Source organism: Scylla paramamosain, chromosome 26 (assembly GCF_035594125.1).
Source record: "Scylla paramamosain isolate STU-SP2022 chromosome 26, ASM3559412v1, whole genome shotgun sequence".
In the NCBI taxonomy this organism is placed as follows: Eukaryota; Metazoa; Arthropoda; class Malacostraca; order Decapoda; family Portunidae; genus Scylla; species Scylla paramamosain.
The window spans coordinates 1,825,001-1,842,500 of record NC_087176.1 but is presented as its reverse complement, the minus strand read 5'-3'; the positions used below and the strand labels follow the sequence as shown (position 1 = coordinate 1,842,500).

General features: G+C 39.6%; 1 long non-coding RNA gene across 5 annotated transcripts in view; it reads right to left on the bottom strand.

The window, feature by feature from the left end:
* The window catches only part of LOC135113571 (uncharacterized), a 395,407-nt gene that overhangs the window by 282,730 nt on the left and 95,177 nt on the right, over positions 1–17,500 (bottom strand). For all 5 annotated transcript variants that reach the window (XR_010274880.1, XR_010274879.1, XR_010274881.1 and 2 more), the window contains exon 3: positions 3,740–3,918. This is a non-coding gene — a long non-coding RNA (uncharacterized LOC135113571). The remainder of the gene's footprint in view (positions 1–3,739; positions 3,919–17,500) is intronic.

Below are 17,500 nucleotides of genomic sequence, written 5' to 3'. Positions count from 1 at the left end.
GCAATAAGTATCACTGCACTCACCTAAGTCTGTTTAGTCTAAGTTATTGTCTTGTCTGTCTCTGTTTAGTTATCTCAGTTTTCTGAAAATTTATTAATATCTTAGTTTTAATTACTCTATTCACTTTTCTCGCACTGATGTGCTTGGCCAGAAGATACTTGAGACACCCATTAGTAATTACTTTTACAGTTAGTAAGTACTTTTAGCAATAATCATGTTGAGTAAAATGTTATTATGTTAGATGCAAAAATATAGTGTTTGCAGGAATGTAGATATTTATTTTGTTTTGTAATCTTGTAGTCCAGACAATAATTACCACAAAAAATATAAAACAGTTTATTTTTAGAGTGCTATCTTTACAAGGCTAACATACTGTACGAGTATAGAATGATATTATGCAACTGTGTACTCTGTATGTGTACTGTAGGTATACAGGAGCTGTCACAGACAGTGTACAGCTTCTAGAAAGGGGACATCCACTTCCTGTCAACCCTTGATTTCTCCGCTTCACACCACACCAGTGATGTCCTGCACCACCAGGAGGAACTGAACAAGAAAAGCCAAAAATTTTACAATGCCTGACGGAAAAATGTGTGACCACAGAGTGGTTTAGTATATGTCACAGAGTCAAATGTTTAAAGGAAAAAAATCGTAATGAAAAGCATGAAAACTTATTCCAGTTTCTTTAACAACTCTCATCTCAAAATTATCTTCACTACATATTCAAACTCTCTCTCTCTCTCTCTCTCTCTCTCTCTCTCTCTCTCTCTCTCTCTCTCTCTCTCTCTCTCTCTCTCTCTCTCTCTCTCTCTCTCTCTCTCTCTCTCTCTCTCTCTCTCTCTCTCTCTCTCTCTCTCTCTCTCTCTCTCTCTCTCTCTCTCTCTCTCTCTCTCTCTCTCTCTCTCTCGGCCAGACGTGCAGTGGCACTTTTTCTGGACTTACCTAGCAGTGCTAGAAGTCTCTTAGACTTCTAGGGCATTGTAGATAAGAGAATAACTGGCGAGTACACAAGGCAAAACTTCCTGTTTCCTTAAATCACACTTCATTCTCGACACCAGGACATCAACACAACTATTACCATACGCACACTGTTGCCACATGTAAGAACATTCGTTTATCTAACAAAAAAATAAAAAATAAATAAATAAACAACAATTTTCAGTGGGTATTTTTGCAATGAGCACATGGAAGCGTGAACAGCTGACATGCTGGGGGATTTAGTCACTCGAGGACTTTTAAATTTCCCCAAACAAACGCTAGTTTTCCTTTTAAATTTTGGGAAAAATAATATAAAAGTTACACCATTCAATTCTGGGAACCATGCGTTTTCTATGACATCCAAAACAGAGAAAACTAAAATTTTCACCTAAATTCTGTAATTCTGGCCTCCTTAAGTCACACAGCACTGCCATTAATCAGTGCCGTGGTCCCTAAACCCATTAAGCACAGTAAAATATTAAGCAAGACACTGGAAATAAATTGGCTTAAACTATCGCAACCCTTTTCTGCTTAACTTTCTAGAGGAGAGGCAATTAAACTGACTTTTTTTGAATTTTTTTTTCTTTATGTTGCTCTAGTTAACTTCCTTTACTCCTAGAAAAAAGCAGTACCCTTGTTTTCTTCCCTGTAAATCACGAAGGATACATGGTGAGATGCACGTGTGTTATTACCTTGCTTTCTCTATTATTGTGTGCTTCCTCGTGTCTGTGAGTGCCTCTGAGTGACGAAGTATTGGCTCTGGGAGTGTCATAAAACAAAAGCAAGGTGCGGGTCGCCTATTTCGCTTCTTCTCTTTCATAGGTACTCAATTTCGCTTCTAGTCTCTTATGAATTTGCTTTCCTTCACTGGTGAGTGTATGATGCACGAGTATGTAATTTAGAAGGGTCAAAAAAGATAGTTTACTTAATTTCTCATCTATAAGAGTGAATTTTTCTGGTTTTACGAGGGATTTCAGTCGATGCACGAATACTGTATGATTTGGTAGCTACAAGATATAGGTCACGTACTTCGCCTTTATTAGTGACCCTACCTGAAGGATTTGGATAGGATTTGAAACGCCACAAGGTAAAAGTGTAAGAGAAAGGAAAATTGCCTTACTTCTCGTCTCTTACAAGTAAATTTCCTTGCGTTTTTGCGTGGTTGTATATAATGAAGCTCTACATGACTTGAAGACGTTGGAAGGTAAGTAAAGGAAGAAGTCGGTTCACAAATAGTGGTAGATGAATGAAGTAGACTCAGTAATCAGTTTGTGCCGAGTAGAAGGCTATGACAGGTGGGTAAATGTATGTTTAATAGAAGGACTGTTACGTGTAGGTCTGATGATTTCTTGATGTTTCCTTTATTTTCTTAGGCTCTTATGTTGTATATCCTGCGAGCGGTCCACAGGGGAGAGAGCAACAAATAGACCATCTCCTTCATTCATAGGGACTTCAAAGCGGCATAAGGTGGGTGGGTGGGTGGGTGGGTGGGTGGGTGGGTGGGTGGGTGTGTGTGTGTGTGTGTGTGTGTGTGTGTGTATCACGGTTGTGTCCAAAACGGGATCCTACACACGGCTAAGCGTCCGCGAAATGAATTCAGGAAGAAGTTGCAGTTTTATCTTAATGGAATTAGAGAAGGAAAGGAAATGTGTGTGGGGAGAAAACTTTCTGATGACGGTGGAGGGAAGGAGGGAAGGAGGGACGGAGGGAGGGAAGGGGGAGGGAGAAGTTCTTGAAGTGGTGGTGGTCGTGGTCGAAACAGAGAGAGAGAGAGAGAGAGAGAGAGAGAGAGAGAGAGAGAGAGAGAGAGAGAGAGAGAGAGAGAGAGAGAGAGAGAATATTTCAGCTTTAAAATGTTGATAAGACCATCATCTCTCTCTCTCTCTCTCTCTCTCTCTCTCTCTCTCTCTCTCTCTCTCTCTCTCTCTCTCTCCCATTAGCAGGGGCCAAGCTGCTCTCCGCGGACAGCCTCCATTTGCAACTCAACAATAACAAGATTAATGGCAACAATAATGGCAATGATTAATTATGTCACCACACTGATTATCTGTCTTTTTTAAATATATGTCAGCACAGTCACGGGTTCCAACAGTTAATTCCACCTGCATAACTAAACAAATGAAGTTGAATATATTTATTTTATCTTTATTTTTTTACATGTACATTTCCCTTTCTATTCTGAGTTTTGGGGGCGACATTTCAGCAACCCTGTTTTCCTGCTTGCTGTGAATCTGATCAGTCTCCTTCCCACGTGCAAAAAATATATAAATAAATAAATAAAACAATCCAAAGCTCAACAAAATAAGACTAAATTTATGCTATTTACTGACATGGCGGTGGAATAAAAACGAAACAAAATAATGCATAAATATTTCCTTCACTCTAAACGTAATTAACAAACGCAAAACCTGAATAATTTCCAGTTTAATTAAAGCCCACGTTTCCATCATGAGCATTAATTAATATACCATGCACACGTGGAGATAAAAGTCTATAAACCGCATGGAAGAAAGAAGAACGTTTAGAAAAGCCTTGAAAACCTTGACAGACTGATGACTAAAGTACAGTAAGTTCATACAGGCAGATACAAGTCCATACAAGTAGATATGTTTTATACAGGGACTTCCAAATACAGACCTGATGACTTCTTGCAGCTTCCCTTATTATCTTATGTCCTTATGATCTTGTGTACACATGAAAGAATGAAAACACCTATAAAATTACTCATTACAACACAAACTAAAGCTAATGCAGTACTCACATGTCACTTCAGGTGGTAGGAATGCTGGGAGAGGGGATTACGTTAAGCCCTCATTGTCATTAAGAGTGTTGTCCAGGCCACAGTACAGCGCTGTCATGATGTGGTACGCTGGCTTCCTTAGAAACCTCCCACTTCACTCCTACCTCAGCCTCTGCCTTCCTTCCACCTGTTGCCGCCGCCTGTCACAAAAGGAACACCGCCACCTGTTATAAATGTCCGACGAAGGAGAAGTAAAAGACTGATTGGTGTTTTGAAGTCATGGCGATGAGATTAAAAGGCGAGCAGAACAAAAAACAAGAACAAGAACTAAAAAGAAGAGGTAGAAGCAGAAGTAGAAGAAGAAGTAGAAGTAGAAGACAAGGAGGAGGAAAAACCAGGAAAATTCTAACATAAAACCATTGCAGCTTATAATAGAGCAAAAAAGCATATAATACCAAAAATAATAAAAGAAGGTTTAAGAAATGACATAACTCAGCAGCAAGGTCGAGGCAGGCGTGTTGTAGGCGGGATAATTAATGTCAAACGTGATTTAATGCTCGTGAATGCCGAGTCTCCTTAAGATTTGAATGTAATTGTGTTAATCTACAGACATAATTGCTTCGCGGATTTGATGGATTAAACCTGGCAGGATAAATAAAGGAAAGTGACACAGTAGCAAAATAAATAAGATAAAAGCAAGAAACTACATGGAAAAAAACAAAACACGAGGAAATCAGAAAGTTAATTATAAAGATACAAAATGAGGTAATGACGATGATAGATTAACACTGGCAGGATAAATAAAGGAGAGTGACGTAGTAGAAAGAATTAAGATCAAAACAACAAACAAGATGAAAACCGTGACACGTGTAAATCGGACAGTTAATTACAAGTACAAAATGAAGTAACGACGATGAAAGTGAATGAAGATAGACTAAAGCTGACACGATAAAAGAAGGTAAGTGACGTAACGGAAAAGATGAGTAAAGCAACAAACTACATGAGAAACTAAAACACGTGTAAGTCGGACAGTTAATTACAAAAATACGTAATGAAGAAATGATGAAAGTCAGTGACGTAGTGGAAAAAGTAAAAACGACACAGTTAATCAAATTTACTTAATTAAGAGGACATAAAAAAAAGTAAATAACGAAGATATAAATAAGGATAAATTTAGACAGGTGACGTGGCAGGAAAAGAAAAAAATACAAAATACATTAGAAAAGAGAACATGCTAATCAGGTTCATCTAATTAAAAATGCTGGAAAAAAATAATTAATGAAGATATACCACCACAGCAAACACCAAATAAAGCAGTGACAGAAATGTGATAAAAATTAATACTACAAGAAATATGACGGAACAGAAAACACAACTCGGGGAAAAAAATAAAACTAGATAAATCACAACAGAGATTAATGAAAACTCAAATAAGATAATAGATAAAAACCCAAATATCAAGAAAAAGAGAACAAAAAACACGCCACTGTCAGGAACGTGATAAATCTCTCTCTCTCTCTCTCTCTCTCTCTCTCTCTCTCTCTCTCTCTCTCTCTCTCTCTCTCTCTCTCTCTCTCTCTCTCTCTCTCTCTGACACACACACATCGACAAAGTTAAACACAACATCTGCCCATCAATTCTCTCTCTCTCTCTCTCTCTCTCTCTCTCTCTCTCTCTCTCTCTCTCTCTCTCTCTCTCTCTCTCTCTCTCTCTTCCCTTCAGAGCAGCACACAGTCACCTCAAGATTACCAGGTAGAGAAAGTAAAGCTTGCAGAGTTACCACAGGATTTTTGTTGTACTTTATCCAATATGTGTTTGCAGCTGCGTCTCTTTCCCGTGTGTGTGTGTGTGTGTGTGTGTGTGTGTGTGTGTGTGTGTGTGTGTGTGTGTGTGTGTGTGTGTGTGTGTGTGTGTGTGTGTGTGTGTGTGTGTGTGTGTGTGTGTGTGTGTGTGATAATAATGGTAAAACATGTCGCGTTTGTTTCATTTATATATATTTTTTTTTTTATTTGCAGGAGTTCGTGTGTGCTGCTTCATTCTATTTTGCTCCCGGCATGTGTGTGTGTGTGTGTGTGTGTGTGTGTGTGTGTGTGTGTGTGTGTGTGTGTGTGTGTGTGTGTGTGTGTGTGTGTGTGTGTGTGTGTGTGTGTGTGCGACAGTAGTTGTTCCTTTCTGCTTTCAACATGATACAAAAAAATAAGATATTCGTTTGGTATTATTTTCCTGTCGTTTCGTTATTTTCCTTTCCGTCTGTCTCACTGTTCCCTCTTTTTTCTTTTCTTTTCTTTTCTTTCTCTCTTCCCCTTCTGTTTATTTATTTTTTCTTGGTTCACTTTCGTTTTTCATTTTCAGCGGTGGGAGATAAACTTTGGATAAAAAAGAACAGGAATGTGACGTGTGAGGAGAGGCTGGTATAAATCAGAACTTCGGGGGAAAAAAGACAAGGAAACTTTTATCTTTGCCTTGAAAGTATCTCTGTATTTTTCTGCACCTTTTTGACATTTTTTTTTCTTTTTCTTGTTTTTCTTGTTTATTTATTTTTTTTTTTGCACTGGAGAATAAAAATGCCAGTATGATTTATGTTCTGTAACCCCTCAACCTCTCTCTCTCTCTCTCTCTCTCTCTCTCTCTCTCTCTCTCTCTCTCTCTCTCTCTCTCTCTCTCTCTCTCTCTCTCTTTCTCTCTCTCTGCAAATCGTTTCCGCACAAATGAAAGGACAAAAGAACATTCTGAAAGTATCTCAACGTTTTCCCCTTACAAATATACTCTGCTGCCAGTCTCCATCACGCCTCCCTGTGTGTGTGTGTGTGTGTGTGTGTGTGTGTGTGTGTGTGTGTGTGTGTGTGTGTGTGTGTGTGTGTGTGTGTGTGTGTGTGTGTGTGTGTGTGTGTGTGTGTGTTTGGTGAGGTCGGTCAGCTGCCTTTGAACACTATTTCTGTTTTTAATGTTTCTTTTGTCACTTTTACAACAATAACACCAAACAACAACAACAACTACTACTACTACTACTACAACTATTACTATTACTTATATATCTACTACTATTACTCACAGGTCTTAAACACACCACACAAGCGCACAATTAACAAACCTTTTTCTTTCTTTTTCGGTCAGTGTTGCAAAATGACCAGCCAGAGGTCAAGAGATTGCAAATAAAGCGTTCAAGTGGCAACAGGTGACAGGGTTCATGCTGAAAATCCAGGTAATTAAGCTTTATTGGCAGGAGATTACGTGAGGTACGAATATATTACTTTAAGCACGGTGTCCGACCAAATGAGGACCCGAATGCTTCTGTGATTGTATTCTGATCCTCACCTTTACCGCGGGAGACTCAGTGATGCGTGGTGTCCATCCGGGGTGAAGAGGTAATAGGCATGACTGATTGACTGACTGATTGACTGATTGGTTGATTGATTACTGACTGGTTACTTTTCTCTCTTAAAGATCCGGGATGAAGAGATAATAGGCATGACTGATTGGCTGACTGACTGATTTAGTTACTGATTATGTTTCTCTGTTAAAGGTTATTACGATGCAACATATTAAAATCAAATTGACTATAAAGAATAAGTAGAATTTTTTTTTAAAGTAATAGTGGAATTAGAAACAAATGTAATGCTTAGTACTACATGTGCTTACAGCTTTTTCCTCGTTTTATTCTTATTTTCCTTGTGCTTCAGAGTAAAACCGCAAGTTTTAATGGATTTTCTCCCTCACCATAACAAAATTATTGTAAAAAAAAAAAAACTATATTTTCTAAACGAAATAGTAATATTGTTTGTTTATCAAAACTGAGGTGCAACTATTTCATTCCTCCCCCTCAACGTTATCTTTTAAATCAGTGAGGAAAACTTAATGAATTCTGAATGAAAATCGCAATGTTCCCTGTTTAGCAATTAAAAGACTCACTTGCTCCCTGCTCTCTCCCCTCACCATCATCATCATCATTACGAAATATGAAGAGAAACTCATTTTTCACCCCGCTTGCAAATTAAATTAAAAAAACGAATACCAGTTGGCCTTGAATGAAATAAAATCACGGAGAGACACAAAAAATGAGCTCGTTTTCAGATATTTACGAGGAGTGTCTTGCTGCATCAGGCCATCACGTGCTTCGCTGGCCCATTTGAAACTGCCACTCTGTCAGGCACAAGCACTGGCACAGGAGTATACTTTTCCTTCACATTTATGCATACAACTATATAATTATCAGTGTATTTGGTACAGTGGTGTTGGCTTGTCACTGTGAGCTATATCAGCTACTTCAGTCGACTCCTCCATTGTGTAAACACCTCCATAATTAGCATGGTGTTTGGCACGGTGATGTGGTCTTATTCCTGTTGGTTATATCTAAATTAGTCGACCAATTCAAATTTCAGTTCAAAAGGACCAATTCTATAGACAAAGTACATTAAGGTACACAATATTTCAAGTGCTATTCTCCCTTCAGTAAACACAACTAAAATCAGTAAATATGGCATTTGGCTGTTATGTCACTGGTTGCTACGTCACTGCTTTGCTAGAGAGATTCAAACAGCAGACTAGAAGAAAAGATACACATTATTACACATTGCACAACTTTTCTCCCACCGCACGACCACGCCATTACCATTAATACCAGCGTGTTCGGAAGAATGATAATGCCTTGTTGTATCAGGAGTTTCAGTCATCCATTTCAAGTAGTAAGCTTTACGTAGAAGCGAGAATATGTCAGACTACACCAGATTACTCAGTTTTATTTTCTCCGCATCCTCAAACAATTAGTGTTGATATGTTTAGAGGAATTGTTGCCACCTTGCTCAGTCACTTGCTACATCTCGTGTCTCTGCTGAACATTTAAAACAAGCAGCTCTCGAGGTAAAAAGAAATATCAAATTATACTCTTTCCTTCCGTACTGCTTGACATAACTAGAATTATAACTGAATTTGGAAGAGCAAAAGACAATTTTTAACCCTTTCAGTGCTGAACGAATTTTTCCCATCAATATCCATCACGTTTAAGGCGCTATTTTTGTGCTAAACTTTCACAAATATTTCTGTATCGTAAAAACAAGATTAACCTACCGTTTACTCTCTTCTCTCCTGTTTACACAAACCATTTTTACACCTCTAGTAAGGTTAAAGAAAGATGACCATTAACGACTAAACTGCAAAGAAAAACACCAAGGAACACAAAAATTACACTCATTACAGATTCTAAAGAGAGACAAAGAACATTAACGACCAAACACATATTTAAAATCACCAATGAAAGATTTTTAAACAGCAAACTTTGGAGGCAGGAGTATCAAGTTCCCCGAGGCCCGTGTTTCCCCGGTGCGCACATACCCTGCACCATTATCAGTGTGTTTGGTAAGAGTGATGGAGAGTGCTAATAACGCAGACAGTATTCCTGGGAAGTAGGGGGTGTAAAATGTGTCTGTTTGTCTTCATAAACGAGCAGAATTATGAAACATGAAGCAGTACATTACGGCCTAAGAGAGAGAGAGAGAGAGAGAGAGAGAGAGAGAGAGAGAGAGAGAGAGAGAGAGAGAGAGAGAGAGAGAGAGAGAGAGAGAGAGAGAGAGAGAGAGAGAGAGAGAGAGAGAGAGAGAGAGAGAGAGCTGGCATTGTTACAGTACCAGGAAGAGGTGCACCTGACCTTTACCGCAGTGCCATTCACAGTGTCCCAGCCGCGTCATTAGCAGTCACCTTTAAGAGTACCGCGTATCTAAGAAATTATAAGTTGATATAGGAAAACTCATTAAATATTCACTTGCGTATTAATAAAAGCAATTAATTTGAGTTTTATTATTGTCGTTAGTGTAATTATCCTCAGAAAATCCAATAGGTAAATGATGATAATAGAAAGAAAAATTAATAGGAAATATGTTTTTTTTCAATTACTACAGTACATAGTGAAATAAATAGAGATAACAGATAAGGGGATTAATAAATATGTCTATATTACTACAGTACTCAATAAAATAGATAGGTGATAACAGAGAGGGAGATTAATAGCAAATATATCTTCTTTACATTGCTACGGTACTTAGGGAAATAAATCGATGATAACAGAGGAAAATAATAGAAAAAAAATATCTTCTTTACTGCGATACTTGCTGAAATAGGTGACAGAGAGGGACGTCAAGAAAAAATATAAATAAATCTTGTTTCCATTAGCGCAGTATTTAAAGAAAGAAATCTAACCTATACCTCAAAACTATTGCATTACATTGTCAAAATATCGTATCACTGTCATCTTCAGCAGTTTACCAGATGGCCAAAAAGAAACAGAAAATGGAAAATTAATCAAACATGTCTCTTTTCACCGCCCAGTGCTGAATATAACTGGTGCGTGGATGGAATTCTATAAACACCCTGTATAATGTTTGAAAGTTTATACATTTCGCTACAGACACGGAATAGATTCATAGAACGGTTCATTCTGGAGGTAGTAGTAGTAGTAGTAGTAGTAGTAGTAGTAGTAGTAGTAGTAGTAGTAGTAGTAGTAGTAGTAGTAGTAGTAGTAGTAGTAGTAGTAGAAACCTCCTTTTCTTTCATTACCAAATTTTTCGTATCCAACCCCCTCTCTCTCTCTCTCTCTCTCTCTCTCTCTCTCTCTCTCTCTCTCTCTCTCTCTCTCTCTCTCTCTCATTATCCTTATTCCTTATTCTATTATCTTTTATTCTTACTCTTACTCCTATCCCTTATTCTCCTTTTATTTACTTCAAGCCACATTTTCTTCCTCCCTCTACTTCTTTATCACTTTCTTCACTCATTCTTCCTTCTTTCCCATCACTATTTCATTCACCTTTTCATGTTTTCCTCACCCATATTTTCATTCCCATTTTCTCTCTCCACCTTCTTCTTTTCCCTCTCACTCCTCATTACTCTCCTCCCTCTATCTCTTCCTTTTCACCTTTCCACTCCCTTCCTCTCTTTCGGTCCTTTTCTCTAATTCCTTTCTAATTATCCCACTCCTTTTCTTTCATTTCTCTGTCTTCTCACCTTCCTTCTATTTTGTCTCTTTCTTTCCTCTTTCCCTACTTCTTTCCATTTATTCTTACAAAGACATTTTTACTTTTATTTCCTTCCTCTCTCATTCTTTTCCTTTCATCACTCTTCTCTCTCACTTCCCTGTCTCTCCTATCACTATTTCACTCTCCTCTTCCCTCCATCACAATTCTTTTTCTCTCCCTCCCAATCCTTTCCAATTACCAAAACACTGATTGTCTCCCTTTTTTTTCATTTATTTTCCTGTTCATTCCTTTTCAATACTCTCTTCCCACTCCACTTTCACTGTTCAATCCTTTCTTTTCCCCCTCACATTTCTTTCTATGTCCTCCTCCCTTTACCCCTTCTTCTCCCACTCCTGCTGTCATTACCCTCCCCTCTCATTCCCTATTCTTTCCCCATTACTCTCCCTACGTGATACCCCATTCACGCCAGTTTCCTCCCACAAACGCCATGATTTGCTACATTTTTAAAGCGTCACAGGAGAACTAGAGGCGTGTATGGGGGAGGGAGGAGCAGGAGGGAGAGAAGTAATAAAAATATATCAGGTGGGTTAATTTCATGGCAGTGAAGGGAAATAGTAGAGGGAGTGTATTGGTGGTGATGGTGGTGGTGGTGGTGGTGGTGGTGGTAAAGAATGAAAAGAATAGTCACTACAATTAGTACAAGTGGAAAAAAATGGATATTGTTTTGGTTGTTTATGTTTTGTCTTGTTTGTTTGTCTCTGATTTCTCCTCCTCTGCTTTCTCTTTCTTGTTTTATTTCTTATTTTTGTTGTTATTCTTGTTCTCCTTCTTACTATTATTCTTATTCTCCTCCTCCTTCTTATTATTGTTATTACTCTTGACTTCTCCTACTCCTCCTCCTTCTTATTATTATTCTTGACTCCTCCTCTTCCTCCTTCTTCTTCTTCTTCTTATTATTATTATTATTATCATTATCATTATTATTATCATTACTATCGTCATTATTATTATTATCATCAACAACATCATCATCATCATCGTTATTCCTGTGTTCCTATATATTCCTATCCCCTTTACCACCACCACCACCACCACCACCACCACCACTACTACCACCACCACCACCACCACTACGACTACCATAGCTAACATAATATCCACTACCGTACCTCTCCCTCTCTCATTCTGTCTGTCACCCGGTCGTGAGAAGTAAAATTTATTACACACACACACACACACACACACACACACACACACACACACACACACACACACACACACACACACACACGTATAGCAAGTCAGTAAAGATAAAAATACACAATAATAGAAATGAAGTGTAATTATGGAAGTATCAGGATGAGAAATTTCAATATAAAAAATACACAATTAATTATATATAAGAAAAAAGGAACCAAATCATTACACAAACGACTTGCGGTTCAAAGAATTCGAAAAGAATCTCAAACAAGCCCATTAGCTGTGAAGGAGGAGGAGGAGGAGGAGGAGGAGGAGGAGGAGGAGGAGGAGGAGGAGGAGGAGGAGGAGGAGGAGGAGGAGGAGGAGGAGGAGGAGGAGGAGGGGGAGGAAGAGGAAGAGGAGGAGGAGGAGGAGGAGGAGGAGGAGGAAGAGGAAGAGGAAGAGGAAGAGGAGGAGGAGGAGGAGGAAGAGGAGGAGGAACTACCTGAAGGAGGATCGTCCATCTTCTTCCAGCCAACCCTGAGACGACCAGGTCATCGCCTTGACAAATGATACGATATTTTTAGTGGTCCTCCTCCTCCTCCTCCTCCTCCTCCTCCTCCTCCTCCTCCTCCTCCTCCTCCTCTTCCTCCTCCTCCTCGTAATCCTCTTCCTCCTTTCTGTTCTTTAGCACCACGACGAACTTCTCATCTTCTCTTTTCCCCTCCTCCTCCTCCTCCTCCTCCTCCTCCTCCTCCTCCTCCTCCTCCTCCTCCTCCTCCTCCAAGCAAGTTATTAAGAAGTGGAAGAGTTACAGGGAAAGGAATGCTTGGTTGTCTTAGTGGAGGAGAAGGTGAAGGAAGAGGAAGAGGAAGAAGAAGAAAGAAGAAAGAAGAAAGAAGAAAGATCAGGGACTAGGAAGGGGATACGAGGGAAGGAAAGAGAGAGGGAGAGGGAGGTTATTTAGATGAGGGGAAGGGAGGGAAAGGGAAGGAATGAAGATAAAAATGGGATATGTCAGGCTCTCTCTCTCTCTCTCTCTCTCTCTCTCTCTCTCTCTCTCTCTCTCTCTCTCTCTCTCTCTCTCTCTCTCTCTCTCTCAATTCTTCCCTCCATTTTTCCTCTCTCACACTATCGCTACTTTCCTTCTTATCTCCCTTCTTCAGAAAACACTTGCTTCCTTCCTTCCTTCCTTCCTTCCTTCCTTCCTTCGGTCTCTCCATCAAACTAAACCTTATCTTCTTCTTCTTCCTCTCTTCCATTCCAAATTCTCCCTTCCGTGTGCAAGCAAACATTCCTTCTGCTCCTCCTCCTTCTTCCTTTTCTCCCTTTTAGTTTCCATTTCCTTCCTCCTCCTCCTCCTCCTCCTCCTCGACAAACACCGCCATCACTGCCACACTCACACGACTCACCAAGCAATTCTCTCTCACCAAGACAGCCTATCTGACTCCCTGCCGTCGTATCGTGGTGACTGGAGGAGGAGGAGGAGGAGGAGGAGGAGGAGGAGGAGGAGGAGGAGGAGGAGGAGGAGGAGGAGGAGGACACAATGATCTCCTCCACGGGTGAGTGAGTGAGTAAGTAAACCGAGCACTACCCTGAAAGGTTTTAAATCTCTCTCTCTCTCTCTCTCTCTCTCTCTCTCTCTCTCTCTCTCTCTCTCTCTCTCTCTCTCTCTCTCTCTCTCTCTCTCTCTCTCTCTCGCCAAGGTTCTACAGGTAGCGTCTCAAAGATGAAGTCAGGTTCTCAGGCAGGTGTCTAATGTAATGCTCCCACAAGGCAAGCATCTGGTACAGTTCTATCAGGGGGTTACAAGAGGTGAATTTTTTTAAGGTAATACCCACATGATCTTTGAAAATTAAGGTCTGGAGTGAACAAAGGATAGTTTTCCAGACTGAGGTTCCTGGAGACAGTGACCTAATAACCTTGAAATGTACGTAGCTATTCAAGGTGTGGTATCATTTTAAAACTAGGAATTCTATGCAAATTTTATCTAGACAACGTTCAATTAAGCTTACTAAGTTTAGGAGAGTAATGCAGAGTCCAAGAGTTCTTATGGTCTTTTAGGAAGTAATGAAGGTATAAGGTTAGTATTTTAAAGATGCGTTAATAGTCCTTTAAATGTAATTACGTAATGTGTTAAGATCTCAAATACCTTTTAAAAGATGGCAATTAAGGTGTTACGAGCAGTCCAGATGATCTTTTGCAGGTGGTGTTACTAATCCTCTTCATGTAATGTACACAAGACACTAAGTAGATCTCAAATAATCTTTTAAAAGGTGTGGTTAATAATCTAAACGTAATTAAGATCTTAGGGAGGATCTGGACGGTCTTTTAAAGGTAGCATTAACCCTTTCACTACTATCTGGCACACCTTCCCTTAATTACTAACATCACTGAGACATTACTTCTTACTCTACAGCCACCACCAAACATAGCACTGATCAGAAACCGTCAAATCTATTCTTTTCAAACCCCTTCTTTCATGTAGATGCTTATAAAGACTTGATACATTACCTCTATTGCAGTAAAAGGGTTAATAATTTTCTATATATGACGTACGCAAGACGGAAGGTAGACTCGAGACGGGGTATTAAAGGCGGAGGTGTGGGAGGCAAGTTTCCAGGTGGGCGGTGACGCGGGCAAGGGAAGGGTGAAGGCGAAGGAAGCAGTGATTTGTGAAGCTTAAAAAGGGGGAGTGGAATCTAAATTACTGGCAGCGAGTACATGTCTGCCTGTAATGGTGTGCTGAAAAAGGTTACCTGATCGATGCCGCTCCATGGCTTTAATTACCTGTTTTACCTGAGGGAGAGAGGGACGCCAATACCTGTGCCGATAGCAGAGAGAGAGAGAGAGAGAGAGAGAGAGAGAGAGAGAGAGAGAGAGAGAGAGAGAGAGAGAGAGAGAGAGAGAGAGAGAGAGAGAGAGAGAGAGAGAGAGAGAGAGAGAGAGAGAGAGAGGGGGGGGGATTGTTTGTGTGCATATGTTTGTGTAAGTCAAGCGTTACGAGGCACTTAAAAAAAAACAAGAAAACAATTTATTTTTACCACGGGGAGAGAGAGAGAGAGAGAGAGAGAGAGAGAGAGAGAGAGAGAGAGAGAGAGAGAGAGAGAGAGAGAGAGAGAGAGAGAGAGATTGTTTGTTTGTGTAAGTCAAGCGTTACGAAACACTTAGAAAAACAAGAAAACAATTTATTTTTACCACGGAGAGAGAGAGAGAGAGAGAGAGAGAGAGAGAGAGAGAGAGAGAGAGAGAGAGAGAGAGAGAGAGAGTTAAGCCAGCCAAGTCAGCCAAACCACCCAAGCACAACTAAAACTACAAAACAACATATTTTTAACGAGAGAGAGAGAGAGAGAGAGAGAGAGAGAGAGAGAGAGAGAGAGAGAGAGAGAGAGAGAGAGAGAGAGAGAGAGAGAGAGAGAGAAAAGCACGAAAACAATCTCCTTTTACTCTCCTCAGCATGAAAGAAACACAGGAGAGGGAACAGAGAGAAAAAAAACGAGAAGGGAGTAGAGAAGGAGAGAAGGAGGATGAAGGGAGACAAGAGCAAGAGAAGGAGATAAAGAAGGAGGATAGACAAGAAAATAAAAGGAGAGGAATTGAAAGAGAAAAGAGAAGACGGGAAGCAGGAGTGAGGAGAGAGAAAAGGAGAAGGAAGGAGAGGAAAGGGAGGAAAGGGAGAGAAGGGAGGAAAGGGAGAAGGGAGGAAAGGGAGAGAAGGGAGCACGTGTCTTCCTCCCGCCAGCATTCAAGGCTCATTAGATATATAACTCCTGCGGCACATTTCCCACACAAACAACTGCCTGGAAACGTAAACACACACACACACACACACACACACACACACACACACACACACACACACACACACACACACACACACACACACACACAGAGAGAGAGAGAGAGAGAGAGAGAGAGAGAGAGAGAGAGAGAGAGAGAGAGAGAGAGAGAGAGAGAGAGAGAGAGAGAGAGAGAGAGAGAGAGAGAGAGAGAGAGAGAGAGAGAGAGAGAGAGAGAGAGAGAGAGAGAACAAGGGGTTAGTAATAAGACGGTTCTTGAAGGTAATGAAGTATTCCTTATTTATCCTCTGGTCAAAACATTCCATTTTCTTTGCCTCTTAATGACCCGTGGCGCCTGACAGAAAGGGTGGCGCCAGTTCGAGGTTCATTACTTCCTACCTGCCTCACACGTGTATTAGGATAGCCCGGGGGTAAAATAATAAGGCTAATAATGATAAATTGATGGTAATACTGATGGTGGCAAATTAATAATACTAATAATGATAAATTGGTAATACTACTGACAGTGATAAATTGAATGATACACGTAAAAAAGATATGATAGGAACACACACACGCACACACACACGCAAGCGCACACACACACACATACACACACAGAAATAGCTACATAAAACAAGGTATCTTCCCAGAGCTGGCAGTTAATCAGAAAACACCTTTAATTAATTACTCTACGACAGTTAATAACCTCCATACCTAAATACACACACACACACACACACACACACACACACACATTAGGAAATTAAGCATAGATTACCCCAGATTACACTAAGCGTTGCAGATTACGAAGGAGCGTCATAGTGATAATAGTAATGGTTATGTCACGTAAGGAGCTGGTGCAGTATTAGTAGTAATCCCTTGACTGTGAAAGGCGCACGGGGCAGCATGGGATTAGTAGTGTGGCATGCTGGTGTTGCTGTAGAAAAAAGAGTTATGATTTAGAGGGAAAGAATGAGTAATAAAAGCAGCGATACAAAATAATAGGTTAATAATAGGATAATAATAGGAGGGTAATAAAAAAGGTAGAAATATATATTTGTTACAGTGACTAAGATGTTAAAAATTAGTGATATATACGTGTTACTTCAGAAGAAACAGAACGAGACAAGAAGAGGAAAAGAATGAAAAGAATAACAACAGCAGTGATGCAAAATAAGGTGGTGATAATGATGGTAATAAAAAAGACAGACTAAGATATTAAAGAATACTGCTGCATGTTATCTAAGCGGGAAAGAAAGGGAGTAATGCAGGGGAGGAAAAGAACGTGGAATAGTAATGATAAAAGTAAGCTGGTGATAATAGCAATAAAATAGGTAGACTTTACTAGATAATAGCAATAAAATAGGTAGACTTTACTATTTTCGCAGTGTTTATCTGTAAGAAATTATACATTATTGTTACATGTTATATATAAAAAAAAAAAAAAACAAGGCACAAGGGAAAATGAGTAACAACAAGACTAATGATAAAAGTAAGCTGGCGATCATAGCAATAAAATAGATAGACTTAAGTATTTTTGCAGTGTAAGAAATTATACATTATTGTTACATGTTACATAAAAAAAAAAAGGCACGTGGGAAAATGAGATGAGTAACTGCAAGAGTAGTCACAGCAATAAGGTTGTGATAATGACGGTGATAAATCAAGCAGAAAGGTACATTCTTTATAGTGAACAGCTAATTAAGAGATTGTAGGCTACTAGATTACTACTGCATGTCATTTAGAAGAGAAAAGAAAAAAATGTACGGGTGAAATGAATAAGAGTAACAGTAATTAAGGAGCTGATAATGATAGCTATGAATCAGATCTTTTTTAACAGCGGCACATCAGAAAGGCAT